At 42.4% G+C, this 22,226-nt stretch overlaps 1 long non-coding RNA gene across 4 annotated transcripts; it reads right to left on the reverse strand.

Annotated features, from left to right (window-relative positions):
* Window positions 1–5,876: 5,876 nt before the first annotated feature.
* LOC146762287 (uncharacterized) lies at window positions 5,877–18,638 on the reverse strand. Of its 4 annotated transcripts, none has more exons than XR_014933469.1 (3): window positions 13,159–13,281; window positions 11,772–11,828; window positions 5,877–6,383 (listed from the first exon to the last, which is right to left on the reverse strand). It is a non-coding gene; the product is annotated as an uncharacterized LOC146762287 (long non-coding RNA). The 4 variants fall into 4 exon arrangements; XR_014933468.1 differs by lacking the exons at window positions 5,877–6,383; window positions 13,159–13,281 and adding exons at window positions 7,485–7,623; window positions 18,501–18,638; XR_014933467.1 differs by lacking the exon at window positions 5,877–6,383 and adding an exon at window positions 7,485–7,623.
* Window positions 18,639–22,226: the final 3,588 nt, after the last annotated feature.

The following is a 22,226-nucleotide window of genomic DNA, read 5'->3' on the forward strand; positions in this document are numbered from 1 at the left end:
AACAGGCAAGGTAGCAAAGCTGTAAGGAGCACAGGGTCAGAGCTGCCCATAGGGCAATGTGACTCATACAGAGATGTAACAGGAGAGAGGAGGGGTTCAGAAGGAACCTCCTGTGTTCCAGTTTGTGACCTGGCACTGGGCATCACTGAGAAGAGCCTGGCTCTGTCCTCTTTGCCCCTTCCATTCAGATGTTTGTGGACATTGATGATACGTACCCTCCCTCGCCTTCTCTAGGCTGCACAGACCCTGTTCTTTCAGTTTCTCCTGTATCAAGCTGCTATACCAGACAACTGCAACCAGTCAGCATTCCTCCAGACTGCCCTTGTTTGAACAGCAGGGGTTAATAAGGCTGATGGAATAATAACCATGAGAAGATACTAAGCATAGCACTGAGGAGTTGTGGTCACGCAATGGGAAACTCATTAGCATCTTCAGAGGCTACAAAACATGAAAACTGATGGTCACTAGAGGACCAGGCCATCAGATTCAGGCCATCATGGATGGTGTTCTCTCCATGTATACTATAATCTGATGAGATTATGGATTGCTGAACTGCAGGCTGGGAGAGGTTAAAGTTCCTCCTTGAGGAACAAAATAGGGACTGAGGAGGCCATTAATATGTTAACCGTAAGCAAAAGTGTACTGTGAGGGATGTAGGGAATGCAGGGAAAAGTCTTAAAAACTAAAGCTTGTGCCTGAGAGGCCCAGAGTCACATCATCACAGGAACAGTCGTGTTGGAAGGGATCTTTAACTGTTAGACATGTGCACAGAGGTCAGATTTTAATATACTTGTTGTGCTAACTCGTTGCTGGTACTGAGTTATATACTTGTTGTACCTGAAGTGGATGTATTCCATTTAAGCCTTGGCGTCCATTTCCAGACCATGAATTCTGTTTATCCATTACTCCTTTTCTGCTGCTGAAGGGAATATTTCCAGCCTCAGAGAAAGTGACCAAAATCTGGACACAAGCCCATAAGTGTTAGACTATTGTTACTTCCTGGACTTAGAAGCCTCATGAAGACAACAAGACTTCACTCCAGTTTCTCCATTTTTCTTGTCCCACCATGTTCCCTGTCCCTTCTTGGCAAGATTACTGCCCATTATTCTATTTTATATTGCAAGTTGCTGATAACAAACATGATTGTGAAAGCCCAAATCATTTATTCAGGATTTCTCAATTATAAGGTAAGGGTCTATTTCATTTGACTTCTTGCTTTGTGTGTGTGTGTTTAAAACATTCACTATCGTGATGAAAAGCAAAAAATATACCCATCGCACATTCTAAAGGTTTCTGAGCCAGAAAGCAAATAAAAAGAACTCAAAGCTCAACTTAATACACAAATCTCATTATTTTTAAATCAGTCTCATGCTTCTTTGCAGTCTGATTCAGTATGTTTTATTGCTGAGAACTGCGGTAACCAGAGGACAAGTCCTCTGCTGGGGTGTGGAGAAGAACATGCCAGCCAGATGTCGTCCCAGGCCAGGAGATGAAGCGCCAATGCAGACGTGAAAACAAGCTGTCAGTCCAAGCTGCCTAATGCGGTGCCTGCTGGGCGCTGTGCCAGCACACAAAGGCCTGAAGCAGAAGTTTTCCCAGTTCTTACTCCTGTTCACTCCCTTTTCAGCGTGCTTCTATGGCAGGATTTTAGATGAGACTTCTGACACGCAGTTCATTACTTTAGTTGTCTTTCCTATGTCTTCTCCTCCCCTCCCCCTCCACCCCTCCCAGACAACAGATGGTTAGTATCAACAAGAGACTTTTAAAGCAAAAAAGTTTATTGAATCCAAAGGGAAGCAAAGGGAAACTTTACAGATGGAATGAGTATTGCAGGAGAAGTATTTCTGAAGACAGAGCAAACCAGAGCCCCATAAAGTCCCAGACCAACATTCATCATTTGCAGATTGTGGCAGCTAGATGAAATGCCTCCAAGTTCCCCAGAGGAGCCAATCACAGTCAAATACACTGATCTCCTTCAGTTTAATAAAGATTTGGGGTCATCACAGAAGGAATTGACAGAAAGTCAATAGGGATTAAGCCCCAAGACCCAAGACTTCGCTGTCTGAGTAAACAGTGAAGCACAGTAGCAGATGTGTTACTAGGAACATTTATTTACTCAGTAAGCTGAAGCTATTAGAGATCAATATAATCCTTTTACAGGGACTGGGCAGTACTTTCACCTAGAAGATAAGCAACTGAACTATTCAATACAGCTGCAATTTCTGTACTCATGTATGCCCATCCATGTAGTCTCGGTGATCCTGGCTCTCATATATGCAGGGATTAGTCCACCCTAGCCAGTCCTATCCAGAACTGCAGTAGTCCCAGTATCGCAGTTAGGTCCCCTTTACCAGGTGGATGTAAAGGAATTTGTCCTCTATGATGTCAGGTTTTCACCGATTTCACGAATGAATGAGCCCAGACATAATTTTGCCTGGGCTATCTGATGTGCTAAAAATCCTGCCAAATCACTGAGCATGTGGTGTCAGGGCTGGCTGTTATTTAACTAAGCATGTGCTACTGTGCAAAGGAGCAATCTTGCCTGCTCCCATCACCTCTCCTGTATCAGTCCTAGTACTTATTTATCTGCATGGTCAGCCACTCCAGCAAGCTGATTCAACTTACTCTATGGCCATATGGTTACTACCAGTACTATGGTGTGTTGGGGAGTGCCAATAGGGGACAGCCTGCAGTAGACTGGCATATTTAGTTCATGAAACTCACCCAACACTTGCATGGGAAATCCAAACCATTCTAAGCACATCCGTCTTGAAGGGCACATGCTCTCAAGTCCATCTCAGTGAAACTACTAATTCTATCTAATATCCACAGGCTGCAAAGGACAATTCTGGGCACCTACACAGCACATACCAAATGTGCTCATTTGTTCCCCAGACTCTGGATCTTGTTTATCTATGGGAAGCTCAGTTCTACTTAGGGCAACAATAACTGCACCCATACTTCTGTCTGCAGCATCCAAAACTTTGCGCCTTTACCGCCCCCCTCCTCCTTGTGCTCCAACACAAGACGTATACCCACGTCCTGAACAGGGAACTATTGCCTCTATCTTTTCATTCCACTTCGCGGCCAGGGGCTACCAAGCCCATCAGAGGGCTGACAGAAAGAAGTTCACTGCCAACACATTAGAAGTCTAGTGACTGTCATACACTGTCAGTTAAAATGGGTATACAACCCAGGGCCTGGCAGAAAGAGTTCAGTCTAATGATTCCTATGAGCACATAAACCAGCAGAGCAGACAGGGGGGAAGAGGAGTTACAGCAGGGAAAAGGTTACTTAAATCAAATGCAGGGGACTACACATAATTCCCTTGCCAGTGCCCTCCAAATAGTTCATAAAGCAGTCTGCTTTCATCGGGCATAAAATGTGAATGTAGGATACTTACCATTAGATGACTGAAAAAGGTACTCCCAAGTTTAAATTGTTTTACATGAAAACAGTTTTAGATGAATCTTCCTGAGCACCAAAGTTTGATGCTGTTTGTCGGGGAAAGTTATTTATGCATAAATATTAGTGAGATTCCTTAAATGTTTTGGAATTAGGAGAAATAAACTTCAGACCAGCATGAAAAATGTGCACTGCACCGAACACAGTCTTTTCCCAATGCATTCTTTATCCCTTCAGTTTTCAATTCGTAAATGTTTGATTCCAGGCAGAGGAACTCGGAGTTCACGAGAAACATGGGAATGAATCCCAGGGAGATATTTTTTCCTCTGTTTTTCTGTGTAACGTAAGAGTAGGAGAAATGAAAACAATGAGAAGCCAAGCTGCACCCTTTTGCTCCTCACAACTTCCTGAAATTTCTCCTGAGCAAGAAGATAAACTGTGCTGCAGCAAAAACAGCTCGTGCCGAAAATGGCATCTGTGAGTCGCTCTGCAGAATTCAGACACAGTCCCATATTCCCCCCATTTGCTCCTTTAGGACAAACTACTTGGCTACCCAGGTGTATAATCAGATATAAAGGGGTAATTTAAGAGGAATATCCTCCTAGCTTTCACCAGCCTCACCAGACAAACAATAGAAGTCCTGTTTTAAACTAAGGAAGGACAAAAAGCACTAAAAGCTACACAGGAAACAGCCCTGAACTGCACGGGATTTGGGCTAAATGATTTTAAGGCTGCGAGCAGATGTCTCTCTTGGAAGCAGCAGAACCAGCTGCTCTCCGTCACCGCCCTTGAGCGAGAGCCGACCTTCACCCGCGGCAGCACAGAGCGTGTCGGTGCCCCGCCAGACAGACCGACCGGGTCAGATTAACCAGTTCAAACTGGGTATTTGAACTGAGCCACGGGAACTTTCCTGAAGGGGATTAACGTGTTCCCACAGAGCCTGCCCTGATCTGACAACAGATCCCAGGGCATCCCTGGCATCAGAGAGGCAACCAACAGCTGAAAAGGGGCAACGTCTCCATCGGGCGCTGACCTGGAGCTGCAGACTGCAGCACTGCGCAGAGCCATGCCAGCAAAGCTATGCCAGCAAAGCTCTCTGCTCCCGGCCCAGCTGCAGCTGCCCATCACTGCTGAGTTAAAACAGGAGCTGCGTCACTGCACTGGGGCTCAGGAGTGAGGGTGGCCCACTGACACAGGCCCGGACGGAGCTGCTAAATGGTGGCTGTCTGAACCCTAAGAAGCTCTCTTCTTCTCTTGGTCTCAATCTGTTTTCACTTAAAGCCAGTTTTACTGTCTGGACTGAGCTGGGATTTAGATGTATTTTATGTGGCCGGTACCACCCACTGTGTCTCACAAGGGATGACAGTTCCTGCCACAAGTCATTTACAGGCCAGGAGTGAGTGCAGGCTCCCACAGACCGGAGCGAGGCCTGCTCATTGCTCCTCACCATGGCTTTTCCCATGACTGTCCAGATCCCTTGGCGGTCCCTTCCCTGCCCTCTGGCAACTTCAGCTCCTCCATACAGGCTGAACAGGCTTTAGATGCCTTCTTCAGAGTCTGGAATGTCACTATGAATCTCAGAGCCATGGAGAGGTACAGGGGGCAAACCCACCCAAGCCCTGCTGCCCGCTGCTGCCTGGAACAAGGGCTGAGGCTGCAGGGCTGGCAGTGTGGGAGATGGTGGCACCAGCATCCAGCAGGACACCTGGAGGAGGGGGTATGTGCCTGACATGCCTTGAAACAGCCTTGCTGAGGGCACCTCATCTCATCAGACTTCCCATTTGTATCCTCCTGCCACTGGACTGTATAATTCCATGGATCAAAGGTTTTCCTGTTTGTTTTTCCCAGGTGAATCTAAGGGAGCAAGGAACACAGCTCCTCTAACCTTCCCTTCCCACACTGTCACCATATATGCACGCAGATCACCACTCATAAAAGAGCACGTACAGTTTGTACAGCTTATGCCTCATTACCTTCTTGATATCAAACAAGAGCCCGATTCAGACTGTCTCACCAGGAACTGACTTGTCAGAAACCACAGGGTAAAAATCAAACACAACAGCTTCACCTGCTTGATGAAAATAGTAAGAGTGGTTCCTTTGTATATAATCCACTGATGAAAGAAGAGATACATGGATTGGGACAGCAGAGCTGAAAGCCTCATCAACGGGCACTGATATACTCCCGTCCTATACATCTTTAGCTTGCTCAGCCCCACCCTCTTATAAAACAGGCATTTCAGCTGCTGTGTTTGTGTTAATTGGATGTGTTCTTAAACGTAAATGAGGAAAACCACATTAAAGCCTCTCAAGATTCCAGATAAGATTTACAGCTAGCACATATAAGTGAAATGTCACTCAGGCCAAAGGAATTGTTCCTCCTTTTCCTGCCACTGCAATCCCTGAACTTGATCCTACATTTCCATACTCCCACAAGTTTAGTGTGGACTCAACACACTGCTGCAACCCCACCTCAGTCTCCTGCTGCCCTCCTGCCTCGGAACTGGCACAGGGGCAGCTCTGTCTCAGCCTGGTCTGCTGAAACTCTTGCCCTTTCCATCAGATCCTTGCGTGCTTAGTGGGCTGGAGGGAAAAAGAAACAGGGAGTGTCTCGCCGGGGTGGGACGGGAGGCCTGAGTTCCTGTCGTTTCCCCTGTGATTATTTCAAGATTTTTGAGTAACAGTCTTTACAGGATGGGTTGGGCCATTTTATCAGAGTCGCACCAGATTTCGGCAGAACGGTTCCCAGTGAGTTCCTTTCCAAACTGGGGCCCTGGGCCAGAGCCTGTAGACGTTGCCCCCGTGTTGCTGAACACAGCCTTGTCAGGCTGGTGAATTTAGCTCTACTGCTGGAGAAAGAAGTCACAGCTGGTTCTTCCTGTTAAAGGACAGGCTTTTTGCTTTCATTTAAGAAATAACACATAGATCTTGACTGATGGCAGGCCACCTTGATGGTGCGAAGATAAATCACCAGGTCACCTGCATGACAAGGGTGAAGTGAAAAGTTTCAAACTTGTGAAGGGATATAATTTGCTTTTCTCTCAGCTGTCCCTCAAAACTGAGGAGTGACTCCTCACGGTACCAAACCATATCCTTTACCCACAGCCACCAGCACACACATTTGAGTTGATAACTTTTTTCTGAACTAGATGATGCCGTTTTCTTACATAAACAGTTCTCTGAGTTTTTGGTTCCCCCAGCAGAACCCTCAGGGATCACCAACCTTCTCCCCACACTTCCCATCTCACTATGGCACAGGCAAGCCTGAACTGCTCCTGCTGCAACTCACCAGCATACAGCCTTTAAATGCAATAAGAACACAAAGGCACAAACTGTCTAAACTGCCCTTCTCTTTCCCAAACTCTCTCCTTTTAGCCAAACACTCTGAACAGAACAACTAGCCAAGTGAGCAGGAAACAGCAGCTCCTTCCTGCCCTGCAGCCCCACCCTCCTGCAAGGAACTTGCCTTCTGTAGGGCTGGGTTTGGTTATGGACCAGCACCAGCTGAATGGCATTCCCATTGGAGCTTGTGTTACTCACTTGCTGCCGTCAAAGTTAAGTAAAAGATTGAGAGATCCATTATCTCAGCTCAGTCCTGGGAAGCTACAGCAAAACAGCAGCTCTGTGGCAGTTGAGGTGGAAATATTTTTCTGTTCAATCTGACTTATAGAGATATTCTAAATTTTACACACCTGCTCAGATTTTTCTGGAGTTTTTATGTGACTCATGGCAGCACAGAGTATAAATAATGATTCCAGATTGGGATATTTTTAGATACAGACTCTTGGGGAAGAACCTTAGCTTTTAAGATGACATTAGCTTGCTTTTTGTTTGTTTGTTTTTTCACTTGAGAGCACCTAACATTCTCTCATAATCTGAATTCATCCCACCTGCACCATCTACACATTTGAGACAGAAAACTGAAGATGGCATACAGAAAAAAAATTACCTTAATTCACTCAGATATACACATTGTGTTCATGAGCAGAGATTTATTGATATGCGAGCATTAATTAGATGGACAAGAAGCTTTCAACAGCATCAGGTCTCATGTGAGCTCTGGCACCTAAATGGATACACAGAAGTAGAGGGTCTATTCCACAGGGAAGCAGAATCTGTTACAGGAAGGGATGGTGCTGTGCCAATGCCTGGCTCTGTCAGGGAGCATTTACTTGAAGGGACATGCACTAACAAAGCAAGGAAATCAGAAGGGCTCCAACTATTTTGAAACAGAAAAAAAAATACAATTACAGAGAGGAGAACTCAAATGGCAGAGTATGAGAGGATTAGTCAGCATGAGGGAAGGAGGGAGAGAGGGAGGATGGAGGAATGATGTACACTGATAGGCCTATGGAACAGAAGAGGTATTAAAACTCTATACTAATTTTACTGTGCGTGCACGTCAAAGTTCCCTACTTCTTTTTCTTTTCTTTTTTTTTTTTTTTAACCTATCCTTTAAGACAGGTAAAGCTGTGTTCCAGGTGAGTTAAGTGGAGTCATGCCACATTCTTTGCCCCTTCTCATGGTTCTTGGAATCCCACTGCTACCTTCCTGCTGTTTGCTTCTTATCTTGGTGCTTAAAAAGCCCACGTGGAAGAGCAGTATGGGGCACTTCAATAATTTCTGGGCTTTCCCCTGCCCAGGAGTGCCCTGTTTGCATGTGTGCCAGAACTCTTGTTGTGCCAGTAACTCACCACCTGAAAGGTCTGGCTTTCTGCCTGAGCAGCTACAAAGGATTAGCCCAGCTGAGGTTCACTCACTCACACACTGAAAGAATGCAGAAAATACATATCTATTATTTCTTTTTTTGCTATACATTCCACCTGAGCTTCAAGAAACTCTTGCATTAACATCCTAAGAATAAGTGTCAAGATTGACTTTAGGGTCAGTGCTGCCCGTGGCAATCTTGTTTTTCCCAGTAAGACTTTTCTCACTTTATCATTGCCCTGAGAGGACCCAGGAGCTGGGTTGGTTTTTTTTTTTGTATTTGGGTTTTCATAACAATTTAAATAATTTCCTCAAGACCTTAAAGCACCTCTTTTTCACTTACATAACAGGTATTCTTTCAAAGGAATAACCTCATTCAAATGTTGTGGCTCATTCTCAAAAACATTAGCTGTTCCAATTTCAAGCTAAATAGTATTTAGCATGTACAATTTTCCTTTCTACTTCATTTTCTGGCTCACAATTACTCAAAGATTTTATGTATTTGCTTAGACTAAAGCATTTTAGCAAATTTGCTTTCTGGTCCTTGTTTATCTTTTGTCCTTTATCTTTCACAGAGCTTCCATGAGTTGTAACAATTCAATGCTGGCATTGAAAAATTATAAAGTGTTTGTGAGTTCCAGAAAAAAAAAAGTCCAGATTATCAAACGTTCCCTTGTTATACAGTTTCTGCAGTGCTATCCTTGCAATCATACCAGACAGGGCCTCAGAAAATCTCTATCCGATTCTCTCCCAAAGACAGGATCAGATATGCACCGTTAACCTCATAGGCAGTTTCAGCAAGGATAATTACTTTCTGATTACCAAGTCAGAAAGTATTTCTCGCTGGACAAAGTCGTGGATTATTTATTTCTTGCTCTGTTGGTGATTATTTTTAGTAGTTCTCATATTTCATCTGCAGAGTGGATTGGAACTGGTTCGAGGTGGACTGAATTATTCCTGCATACAAAGGGGTTTGATTTCAAGCCTGGCAGGAAGCACTATAAGCTGGAAAGGAAACCTCTAAGTGGAGGCAAATGGAGCCTTGCTATTTCTTCTTTCGTCAATAGTGAGCACAGACACCTCCACCAGCAAGTCTGCCCAATAGAGCAGATACATGAGTCCAACCATGGTCTGTCCCCTTGTCTACCCAGCACAACAGGGTGTGTTTGTCCCTCTCTGGGGTAAGAGCTAACACCAATACAAACCTGACTCCAGGTATCATCATCATGATTAATAATCACTGAATAAAATTAAGGGACGATGTGGAGGACAGTAGACAAAATGCAGAGTACATGTCCTCTTAATGTTGTAGGGAGAGGCTTTGTAGTGCTCCCACACCTACTTGCCATCCTCCCGGTGACTGCATCCACCCTGATAATCTACAGACAGAAAACACAAAGCCCTTTTTAGTGGTCTGTCACTTTACAGGAAATAAATAATTGCACAATCACTTAGTAACACATCATAGAAGCTGTGCTAATTGCTTTCATTGAAGTGCCAGGTTTTCTTATCAAACTTGACAGGTAGAAATTCCTGAAAGTCTATAAGCCAGTAAATAATTAGCTTCAAAAATCTCCTTCTTGCAGCTTCTGGCACCCTTTTGCCCACAGCAGGGAACAGCTGGAAACAAGCAGGAACACAGAGGATTTATGCGGAGAAATCATTTGCTCTCTGTGCCTCTGTTCGCATTAAATCAATTTAATGCTTAAAAAATAATAAGTGTATGAAAAACTCTCCATAGAGGCCATGCAGATGTCCTGCCCAGCCAGACTGGGCTTTCTGCCCTGGCAGAATGGGGTCTCTGAGACTGGAGCTGTGCTGAGGCAAAGGTGGGCTGCCATGGCAGGAGAGCCATGAGGAGGTGAAGGTGGGTGATGGTGGGCTTCCATGGAGGGAGGGCCATGAGGAGGTGAGAGCAAGCAGCTGACTTGTGCTCCCTCCTGACCTTCAAAGTGTCCTGGGTAGGGAGCTGCTCACCAGGGCATTCCGCCCAAGGGAAACATCTATGGTAAATCCACCCTCACACCATGTTTTAAGTACTTTTGTGTTGTTGGGTTTTTTTTGCAACACTTTTGCATTTTGACTTCTCCTTTGAAGGAATGAGCCAACAGCTGGCGCTCAGGAGAGAGCTCCTGGCTGAAGAATCTCTGCCCACTGGAATGCCTCAGCCAGGTCCTGTGAGACCTTTCTGAGAAACATCTGTCTTCACCTGCTCCCCTGTGGTTTAATTAAAGCATTTTGAGCAGAGCTTGCTGTTCTGCCTCCCTCTGCTGCAGAACTGTCAGCTCCAAGGCCTTGCCTTAGGAGCACAGTGATCTCAGGTGTTTGCCCAGGCATCAGGGCCCAACTCTCTTTTTGTTGTTACCAGCTCAAACATGCTTCAGCCCACATCTCCTTAATGAAGCTGTGCATTCTTCATAACCCAACTCTTTCAAGACCATGCGGGTACCTTATCTGTTCAATTATCTTGTTTTCCCCAGTACCTGCCTGCAAGATGGTTTGTTTACATAATAAATGCCAGTCCTCAACAGAGTTCTTAGTTTCAAAACAGCCGCTGTGCAGCTGTGAGGTTCTGCTCCTGGCATATAGGTGCTTACCTAGGCCATGCCACCATGTCTTCCATCGTGCCAACCTTTGAAAGTCAGTACTGATGGATGTATCAATACAAAATAAAGCTGAAATGCAGCCCACCCGACTGCCTGCTGGTAACACAGAAATATGCTTAATAAGTGTCTTTTTATCAGTTGTTGATGCTCAGCTTCCAGCTTGTCACCACCAACAGATGGACAGGACAGCGGGTATCTGCATGAAGCTCTGCACCCTTCTGGAAGGTTTCCCTTCCCTCCAAGAGCTGTCTGTAGCAGAGGCTTCCATAGGAAACCCAGCACTGCAGGGTAATACTGATAGTCTCTGCATTTTGCTATTGATATGACTCCTACAGTGGACATCCTTCTTCACACCTTCTCCTTTGCCACCTTGTTATGCCAATGTAATGAAGACACAGAGAGGTGTTTGGATGCTTGAGATGCTCCTATGCAGCAGCAGAGCATTCAACAACTAAAGCCAGAAGAGCATCCCTCTGAGGCAGGGGGAACGCTGAGCTAGCAGCATGCCCTTCTCCCCAGAGGTTTTACCCACACTCCGTAGCAAAGTGTATACAAATTAATATTAATATACTAAAGTAAATTAAAGTTGTCTGAGACCATTCTCTGACACAGAAAGCCTCACACCCTTACTATTGAAGTCTTAGTCTCCAAAGCAGTGTGGTTTCACCAGGCTGCCCACTGGGAATGGGGCCTGGCATATGCTAATTCTCAAATCATACCTGAGCATTGCCTGGGAGATCATGTTTGCTTCAGGCCAAAACAAGACTAGGAACCATTGTGCTGGTATAGAAGGTTTAGCTCCAAGAAACATCCCTATAACTATTTAGTTTATTAGTGTTTACACAGGACATTTATCCACACAGATTTACTTTCCTGCTGGACTACAAAGACCACAGAGATGAGTTTTCACCCTGAATTCAGTGAGAGGTGACCCTGTGAATCGACCATCCTTTACATGGAGAAAGTATTCCCATGGAAGTAAGTTATTTGTGGATTTCTCAGATCAAAGTGAGTTAAAACATCCAGTTTAATCTATCAGTGTGACCAAACTTACCTTACTACAAGATACTTCTTCATATATAAGAAGCTTTAAAAGAAGTGCTTTAAAAGCCTGAAATGAAAAAAAGTCACAGAAGGTAAGAAAGTCTAAGTCTACACTGTCTTGTATATTGCATATTTTTGCTATTAAAATATGCTGCCATATCAGTATTAAGCAACCTTCTCTATTTTATTTGTCACATAGGTCTAAAGACAAAAGGAATTCAGGCTGGTGGAACAGCACAAGTTCTCCCATGTCTCCAGGTATCTTTCTATCCTGTGTGCTAATTTTACCTTGCACAGGGCTGAGATGTTTTGCAGAAAAACTTCTAAGGGAAATTATTTTAATAAACAGATTTAATTTTTAATAAAGATGCTAAAATGTTTGTTAAATGCTGTGGGCAGGCAAACTAATGGCATAAAATCTAAGAAAAAACACATAAACCAAATACCCTCCCTCTGGTATTAAAGAAGGGTAGAGGAGCAACTTTCAGTAGGATTTGGGCAAAATCCCCAATTTTTAAGAAAAGCACCAGGTGACTGACTGACTCACTGTCTTGGCATGATGTAGCTACATTTCCTACTGTTATTTATAGTTTTGTTCTTGTCTGGTTATGACATGCTGTCAGTAGATGAGTAGTTTGAAATGTGCTAGCCTGAGGTCCAATAGTTCTCTTGTGCCACTCAATATCCTATGCAACAGAGAATCTTCAATATTATTTTCTCCTGTAACTCAAAATTCAGCCACTCATTTCTTTCCTGCGGCCCCACATAATCACCATAGTCCCCATAATTTGGCTTGCTAGCACAAGTGGAGTTAAGTTACATGTTTTCTTCTGTGTTATCTGTTACTTTCTGGCTACCTGCCCCAGGGAGTGCCTTTCTTATCCTTGAGATGGGTGGTAGAAACTGGAATCTCATATTTTGGCTTGCAAATCCAGAACTGAACAACCAAGTTTCAGGAAACTTCCTCTGAAAAGGAGACACTTGGGCCTATAAAAGTGGTCAAGGACATGAGGAGTTGTTTTTGTGCCTAAATCCCACTGTTTGTTTGTTTGGGGGTTTTGGTTGTTGTTTTTGTTTGTTTGGTTGTTTTTTGGTGTTGTATTTTTTATGTAAAGGAATGAAGTGCTTACATAATTTTATGTTCTATTTGTCTCATCCAACATAAAGAGCAGCTGTTTTGCCATTGTAAAATATCCAAGGAGACTTAATAAAGAGCACTGGTATGTTTTATTTCATCTTAAGGAGCATAATAAACTATTTATATGAGATTGAATTAGTTAAAATTGATATAAACACAAGAAAATAATGTTACATACAAATAATTTTATCTAGAAGGAATACAGAAAGAAAAGATAACAGAGCTGCGCCTTGACTTAGGGGAAAATGAGTGTACTGACCCAAATGGTACCTGGCCAAAGTGTCTCCCTTTTAGCCACTGTGCCAGGATTCCTGGGGAACAAGGAAAGGACAGGGGACATTTAGCACACACACACCTCATCCACTGCTGGGGTAAGAAGCTAGAACTGGATGCTGGAGGGTGTTTAGGACAGGAGGGTATGACAGTTGAATAAGTGAAAAATGATGAAATTGAAGCAAGACAGTTGCAGATGGAAGGTTTGGTAGAGCAGAGGAGTCTGACACCTTCAGTTAACCTATAAATGCCTCGTCAGTTGTTAGTGTTGAGATTTATAGTATCCAAACCATTACTGGTTAAGTAAGCAGGTAATGAGGGTATCTGACATTTTTTAGACAGGATTTTAAAATTACCCCCATGCTTTACAGCTCAGTCCCTGTCTAAATGTTCAGAGGCAGAATTCAAGACGATTTCACATTTGGCCTCTACGGATCTTCAGTCTTATTCTGCAACAGCTGGTACTGACTGCTCTAAAAACAAGATGCTGCAATTCCATATGTTGCATTGGATTTTAATCTCCATTGAGATTACAGGAACTCCAGTGAATTTGTTGAAAAAATAAACCCTCATAAAGCCTCATATTTAAGGCAAGCAATATTCTAGATAAAAGGGCATGAAGCACAAACTGCTCTCTGTTAAAAAGTGTTGTGGGCTACAACATCAGGAGAAACCATCTTGCCAGATGATTTCAGATGATTACAGTTACACACATGGAAACCTTTAATTTTTATCTGCACAAAACTCACTTAGCTCTAATCTATCTTAGAATGAAAATGGTCCATTTGCTCCCCCAAACAGAAGCAAACAGGATTCACTGGCTGGTTGATTTAATTACGCATCATGGCTTCCAGTAGTTGCTTTTCTATACTTCAAGGTCATTTAGCAACTGGCAGCATCATGCATAGAAGACAGAGCTCAGTCCAATAGCAGGGAAGGCAGTATCTTTCTTTTGTCAGCAGATTAACCAAGAAAACATTGACACAAGGCAACGGCACACTGCCTTCCTGAATATACAGATGAGTCTACATCATGTTTAGATAGGGACAAGTGCAGAGCTGTTATCAGAACCACTTTACCCTACCATATTAGAAATTTAGTTGAATTAAGGTCACATAGCCACAGAAAAGAAAGGCCAGGAAAAAACATACTGACTGTAAGATATGTCTGGCATATTGTGGACAATTTCAGCTGAGTCACTCTGACAATAATGGAGTAAATTGTGGAAAGCAATCCCACCTACAAACTTTGGAACTATTCCAGCCTGCTTAGCACTTTCCATGGAGCATTTAAAAGGGATACCCTTTCACCATTCTGCTACATGAATATCCTGCTTGTGCAGTTTCAGTCAGTCCACAGAGCACAAATTTTAAGTCTCAAATGTTGGTTACAGTATATATATATATATAGAGAGTATATATATATATATATATTAAAATTATTATTACAGTGGAATTCTAGTGCTGCAGGGAAATGATCTGTAAGTCTCTAAGAGACCTTAAAGCTTTTGTAATTTGCCACACAAATGTGTGTTTACCTTTAAGGTTTATAAATTTACTTCCTCTAAGTCCTCTTTCCACTCTCCAGACAGGCAGAGGTATTAGGGTTAAGCTAAACCTTCAGCTTTACTGAATGTTAACTTGCATCCTTTGAGGTCTAGCAGTACGTGTCACTGACTGATGAGTCCTGCCATCATTTAGCTCCTTATTATCTGTTTGATCCTATTAAACAATGTGTCCTGTTTACATTCTGTTGGAGAAGAGTTTGAATGTGAGGCCTTCGTAACTCAATTGTCTGCCATATGAAATTAATTTTCTCCTCAACATGGAAACAGGCTCCCCATATAAATTAGATCTACCTGGATCCTAATGCAGTTACAATAAATGTGGCATGCAGTTCCTCTCATTTTCTTTCTAATGATGTCATATAAAAACAAGTATCTAGGTAATTGTTTTTCCTTGCAGTTGACTTGTTATAGTAAGAGGAAAAATAGTGTAACTTCTTTTTTTTTAGCAATCTGTTTAAAACCCAAACTTATGTTACAAACTTGAGATGGTTTTATCTCACCTAGTCATTGTGTGACCCAATTACACTGTGTAATTGGAATGCATTCTGTGTCCTCAAGGACAAGAGAAAGTTAGTAGAACACACATATATATACATATATAAACACACATAAATTTAAACTTTCCTCAGAGCCCCATTACTGAACTCAACACTGTGACATTATCTCAAGAGGAGAGTTGACACAGCACATCCACTGAGCAGCTTTGGTGGAGCTCAGTCAACAACTTACCACCTGAATCTAGCATACCCCTAAGCTCCCTCAAGTTGCTCTGAAGTACAGAGACACCAGATTTTCTGATTTTCAGTTTCCCAGGAATTCTAATACGAGTCCCTTGGTCTTGACAACACTGAACTGCAGCTACAACCCAACAAACTTCATACCTCCATGTTCCTCTTCTGGTCTTCCTGCATGCCCTGCAGCCTTCAGTAACACCTCAGGGTAAACAATGTAAATTGCTGGAAGTAAAATCAGTGTTGGGCTTCCCTGGCTTTAAAGGACAGCCCCACCCTGCTCTCACAATAATCTAGGCTTCAGTAAGTTTATAGAGAACTGCATTCACACAGCCACAACTATGATGCACCATGGCATGGAAATGGGCAAGCAGGGAGAGAGAATAAGCAAGAAGTCTGTGAGCTAGTATTGCCACCACTGTCCCCACAGCATCACAGTGCAGCAGGAGTTCTGCTCTGTCAGATAGTTCCCTACATTGCCAGAGGCATGAGACTCTCTCTGATCCACCCCTCCACAGACAGCCTGAACATCTCCATACTCATACCTTCTTGGTAGCCAAAGCTCTGGGGCTGGAGCATCTAAAACATTCTAGTGTGGGAACGCTTCTGGGGCAAGTTCTGCTTTCCTTTTGCTCCATCTGATGATAGTTTAGATTGAAAGGGTTTGAAAAGACTTTCCTTTTACACATATGGGGCAGACCAGGGAAGGGTGGAGACAATGTAAGAAACAAACAGTTTTTCTCATAGGATTTCTTACTTTCATTCTACTTTAAAGGCTTCCTAATAAATGACTCTTGCAACCAGGCAGTTCTGGGATATTTCAAAAGGACAGGCTGAAATTTCTCTTAGGAAAAAGCAATTTAAAACCTTTTCTGAACATACTTCAATCAGTGCACACTGATGCCTTACCATACCTGTAAATCTGACACTTTCCAAGGCATACACACTGCAGCCAGGAAAGCAACAACATCCTTTTGCAGTCACACAACTTGCAAATCACTGTGGGTTTGTTCCTAACTCTAAAACTGTTGACATGCTCAAAGTTTTAATGTAAGAGAGTCAGTTCTGGGAAATAAAGCAGCATCCTAATGACATTAGGGGCCCAACCTATTTTTCTAAACCAACACACTAGTTTTTATTGAATCCAGAGGTTTCAAAGGTTTGGTACTTCTCTAGTCCAGAGTTCAGAAGTCTGCCAGCTCTCTAGTCCATCAGGTGAATTTGGCTAAGACCCTTCATTTTCTGTAGTTAACCACACCCTTATTAGGAAGGGTTTGACATACCATCTAGATTCCTTGGAATTAACTTTACTAGTCCCAAAAGATAACTTTCACCTGGTTTGGATGGCGGCTAATAGCAAACTAAGACATAAACTTGCACATCTGGCAGCATGGGGGACCCCTTAATCACTCTGCTACTCCACCCTCTCATATGCAGAACAGTGTTCAAACTGCCAGCATAGGGACCCACAAATCTGATGTGTCGCTGTTTGTTCTTTCTTGCATAGGAGATTGAAAGGCTGACAAGTAAAGCAGATACTCCAGATGCTCAACAAATTCCTGTTCCACATGTGAAGTCAGCATCCAGGTGCACGTTCCAGACAGCTTCTCCTATATCATGGTTACCAGCTGGTCTCATTCTAGCAACTATTGGGACTGTGCTGTCTTTTCAGCCATAGGCAACCTGAGGACTTCTAGAAATATCAGCCATTTCAAAACGGGCTTAAAACTGGTTTGTGCAGCTAGAATTGGGCAGAACTTCCGTACAGGTGTTAAGCATGTGGCCACAGTGCCTTGATAACAGAGCCACTTCCTGCAACAATTATCTAGCTAGATTACCCTTCATAAAATAATATGAGATGAAAGAATGCCTATAGATAATGAGATCTCAACATCAGTGCTATTGATAAGGTTGGTCTCTTGTAATGGAAGGAAAAAAACCGATTCTGACAGAAATAGGCTTCTCCCTTATTTCCCAGAAGGACGAAGTTCAATAGCAGATTCAGATACTCGGGATCTCATTTGCACACGTGATAGTAGGTTCAAGTTCCAGTTAAGCTCATGGGAATGAACAGGCTCTGAGTTCTGCTTCACTCTGCTTCCTTTCTCTAAATATTGCCTCAGTCTTAGAATTACAGGTCAGTTGACTGCTGCCAGACCTGTCTTGTGCCATTTCTGAAAGCTTTTATTTGTAACAAATCACCAGTGAATAGCAAACACTGCCTCCTTTAATATGCCTCATGCATTTCATTCCTGATAAGATAAGATGGTTACAACCTTGTGCAACAGTAAGACAGGATTGAGAATAACCAACCTTTATTTACTTAACAGATCCTGACAACTACTGGTATGGTTTCACTGGAAAAATCATCAGAGGTCTTATTAGGCTTGCTTACAGCTTTGCATCCTCACCAGTGAGAGTGAAATCTGCCTGTAGCTGTGCCACCCCAGGCTCTGTCAACTGATCCATTTCCATAAGCAAATTAACTCTTCAATCAGAAACCTGCAAGTGAAGATGCTTCCAGGAAAGCAGCACTGGCGACATTCTCCACTGCAGGGCTGAATCATCAGTCCCAACATGTCAGCGGAGTTGCCTGGCAGGAGACTCCCTCTCATCAGTGAGATGTAGCAATAATTCTATATCTATCTGGGGTGTGAAATTTCTTTAGTTCTGCATTCTCAAACCGCTCAACTGAAGCCAATATCTTTCTTTTCAGAGTTTCTAGATCTCTCACAAGGAGGCACATTTTCTTGACCCTATTTTCACAGTACTTCCAGAGTGAAGAACTTCAGAGCCATCCCCCAAGACCTTACAGAATATATGTTTATTTAGCAGGTCTTACTCAAAGTACTAAGCAAGAATAACTTGACAACTGTGCAATAACTTACCAGTGAAGGGTATGCTTTGCTTTATTTTCTTGATTGGTCATTACTTTTGAGAGCCCATTCTGCACCCATTTGTTCAGCAGTAAAGGATAGGAAAGGTGGAGAAATGAAAGAAAAAGCCAACTAATGGGCACCACAATCATACCTGGTTGTCTGTGTTGTGATAGTAAAGACTACTTAACAGACGTACTGCACAGCTCGGAATACATGTAAGAATGAAGAGTATTCACAACAAGTCATGCAACCATATTAAAAAAAACCATTTCCCTCCAGTGCTGTTTCTGTAAATCCCAGGGGCTGTCACACTGTGGGAAACTCATTAAACATGTCTTTGATCAGTCACAGGCTGATGAGGCACAGGGCAGCAAGCTTGACAGCCATCCTTCACTCAGGCTAAGTGGAAAACCAAGTAAGTTGCTTTAGGGAGGAAGATGGCAGGACACATCAGAAGTCACTGCCCACGTACCCAAGGTAGGACAAAGATTTGCAGTGGTAGCAGGAGACAGGGAAAAAAAGCAGCATCCCAGCAGACAGAAAGCAGGCAGCTCTAACTGCAACCTAGAATGGAAGCAGATGAAGAAGTCTGAAATGGCAGCCTAGCCAGAGATGCAAGGTAGGGTATGGTCACAGAAAATCATTTTGTGTGTTCCTACAACATTCAGACATACAGAGGGGCACTAAAAATGCATGAATTCATATGTGGGTTTATTCTCCTAAAATGGAAAGCCCATGTGTTCAGGCCAGAAGGAAGCACTGTAAGCACAACATATCTACACTCAAATGCTGCAAATGCTAGTATAGAAACTCCATTCTTCCTTCATGTATAATAATACTTCAGAATGACAGCACAAATTCTTCTGTGGCTAAAATTGGCCCTGTACTATGAAGACAAGGTATTTTCCTAAAATACAGACTTCAGTTCAAAGGGAAATGACTGAGTTTATGATGAAATCACTGGAGAAAGATACTACAGATTGTATTACTCAGTGAGTATAATATCATACTACTATCTCCTGACCTTAAGATTTATGATCAAAGTAGGCATCTTGTCAAAACAAATATTTCGTTTACGCCTTTAGTTTTTCCTAAGAGAATATATGCATAAAAGCTAGTTGATCTACACTGTGCCAAAGGGGCTGTTTTGCAAAGGACACTAATAGGAGGAGATGTATCCTCTCATAAACATGGCATGGGGGAATAGTGCTAATAAACAAAGGAGTTACTTAGCTTGATGCAGTTAATGGGAGTATGTATCTAATCCGGAAGTACAGTAAATAATGACTACATTATTAGATAATTATTCATAATTCACACAAATGTATTAATGCTGCCTTTATTCTTTCTTCTTGCACCCCTTATCTTGATTGTATCTGCTTGTGAGTGATTTTCTATTGAGCTAAATGCCACGGAATGTGATACTCTTGTTAACTCACTCGTTGTATCACATCATTGAATAGGATGTGTCTCCAGAGTCAATATTGAAAACAGAAGCGATGATGAAAGGAGTTCATCCATCCCCAGCCAAACATACTTGCTTCTTTCTGTCTGCTCTGATGTTTATACAACCACGGATCTGGCTGAAAAATTATACAATGCTGCAAACAGAAGATTTGTGTTCGACCAGAACGGAGTAACATCTACGTGAGCACTAGAGTCAGTGCAGTGAAGTAGGTCATGTATGCCAGGATGGTGGGGAATGATAAGCGGCAAAGACATTAGATGCTGCACAGACTGTACATATAAAAAAGCAATATCCAGGAGAGAAAACAGTGCACTAAAGAGAGATGCTTTTGAGAGACTGCGTGGAAACAACACTGACTCTAGAGTATACGAAAGACATTCCTTTTCTCAGCTGGCTTTTGTCTAAGACTTTATATAATCAAATAACATCTTTCACAGGCATCAGCCAAATTCAGTAAGAGACTTTGTTGTTTCACTTTGTCTAAGAACAAACAAAAAAAAAACAACAACAAAAGCAGCTTTTAGTGTCAAAAGTCAGTATTCTTTTTATCATTAACTTATGAAAGATAGCTTGTACTGTAGTTTGAGAGGCTGTAGCGATAGGACAAAGAGTAATGGCCTAAAACTTTACGAGAGTAAGTTTTGTACTGACATGCATTAAGAACTTCTTTATGGTAAAGGTGATAGAGCACTAGAATAGGTTGCCCAGAGAGGTTGCAGCCTCTTTCTATGGAGATATTCAAGACTGATCTGGATGCCTACCTGGGTGACCTACTGTAGGGTACCTTCTTTAGCAGGGCATTGGACTCAATGATCTCTTGAGGTCCCTTCCAACCCCATCAATTCTGTGATTCTTTGATTTCACTGATGCTGTAAGAAAGTAGATTTTGAGAAATGTGCCTGCCAATAGTGACGGGAGTCCTGAGAGAGACCGTGGTGTTCAGAGAAAATGAAGCACTTCTGTTCACATCCTGCTTAAATTCAGCACTCTGCATTGTAGCAAATGCTTTTACCTCCTGATGTTTCATAAGCACAAAAAAAAAAAAAAAAAAAAAAAAAAAAAAAAAAAGGAAAAAGAAAAAGTCCAAAAACATTTTCCTTCTTTTACCCAAAGGGATTCAGAAATGAGAAGTTAGTCTCCTAGCTCTGCTGGCCAGCATGGGATCTATTCAGCTCGTCCCCACACCTCTTCAATAGCTGTTGCCAGACCTGCAGCTAGGTTACAAACAAAGCAATTCCTTTACAAACACGTTTTTGAAGACCATTACATTTTTTACAGTAACAGACTTTGTATTTTGACATCCTTTCCACTGATTATTGATAAATTCATTCAAACACTTATCATGTTTATCTGGAAAGATAATCTTGCATGCAACAGCTCTATGTGGCAATAGTCAGAGCTCAGAGTTGGCCCCTTTCATCTAGAAAGTAGATGAATTCAAACATTTCTTCTTTTTTAAGAAGAGTTAACCACTGCAGTGCACAATATGGACTGACACAGACCAGTTCTGCAGGGAATATTTATGTACACACTCTCAGCTTTTCCTTCTTCCTGCAAATGCAGGATATGATGCTTATAATTGTGTCACACTTACTACTGGGTATTATAGAGAAAAGCATACACACAAAGCAAAACAACCAATGAATGAGGTACAGTGCATCAATTTGAACTGATCCGTTTACAAACTGTGTAGCCCTCGTACCTCATCAGTGTGAGTTCTTACACAAACTGTGCGCACACAGATCTAACAGGCCTATGTTAATAAGTGCATTCTTGTGTTATATGAAACATCTGCCACTCTTCTGGAAACTGTCACTGCATTATTCACTGAGCCATAATTTGGGTGACTTGTAACATAAAGAGAATAATTATTTCCAAGTTGCTGGATTTGTTGGAGAATTTTTTTTACCTCTTATTTTGTCTTTCACTGGGTAATTTTGGAGTAGATCTGCAAATCATCTCTTATCAGCAGCTGCATCTCTGACCTGACACTGTCAGGTTTTCAGACACAGACGTTACATTGTGCAGCCACAAGGAGCTTTTTGCTGTTATTTTACAGTAGGTAGTAATGAAAAAAACGACTATATCCACACGCTTTGATCAAATTATTAGTGACAACAGCCTGTGCTGGGGAATGGCTGATTATAAGATTTGTTCCTGAATGCATTTACATTAGCTATCTCAGCTATGCAAACCATTCAAATTGCACTGCCTTTTAAAGAGCTTCACTCAGCACTTTGCAAGAGGTCTAACTACTCAAAAAACCTGTTTCTTTCGTCATCTCTGGTGATTTCACCTATCAGCAAGTAGTATAAACTTTAACAAGGAATAAAATTATTAAACATCTATTATTAAACATGAGACACCTTGGAAGAACCAAGACTGTCTGCATTAAGTAACTACCAAGCT

This window comes from Coturnix japonica, chromosome 1 (genome assembly GCF_054131305.1).
Source record: "Coturnix japonica strain WE chromosome 1, WE-NBRP24, whole genome shotgun sequence".
Taxonomy (NCBI): domain Eukaryota; kingdom Metazoa; phylum Chordata; class Aves; order Galliformes; family Phasianidae; genus Coturnix; species Coturnix japonica.